Here is a 534-nt window from a genome sequence, read left to right as displayed (position 1 = left end):
TGCCACGGAGGATGAAGTCTGCGCCTCAGGCTGTCCTCTAACACATACAAAAACCAAAGCAATGCGATTCAAGCTGCAATGCACAATAACAGCCACCATCAAAAAGCAGCTGTCGAAATTCCTCGGCCAAAAACCAACACATTGTTTTTTTTGTTGTTTTTTTTAAAGTTGCAGCAGTTCATTTATTAGCCAAAATATAGACTTTCTTGTACAATTTGGTTCACAAGTATGTACATATTCTTAACTTTATATACAAAACATTTGAACATCAAATCCTCACAGAACTTACAAAAAGAAAACAAAAACTCACAGACTACAGGTTCATACATTATTACATTAGCAGTTTTACACAGGACATGCTTACAATGTAAGTATACAGAGATGTATTATTGTTATTTTACATTCCATATTCAAATCAAAATAAAATAATAACGAGGGTGGGTGAGAGGTTATGTTGAGGAGAGAGAGCCGAAAGAACATTCTGCATCTAGTTGGTTTTGAGGCCTAAAATCCCACAGTGGGGGGGGGGGGGGG

This window comes from Etheostoma cragini, chromosome 1 (genome assembly GCF_013103735.1).
Source record: "Etheostoma cragini isolate CJK2018 chromosome 1, CSU_Ecrag_1.0, whole genome shotgun sequence".
NCBI classification, from domain to species: Eukaryota; Metazoa; Chordata; class Actinopteri; order Perciformes; family Percidae; genus Etheostoma; species Etheostoma cragini.
This window is presented reverse-complemented; position numbering follows the sequence as displayed.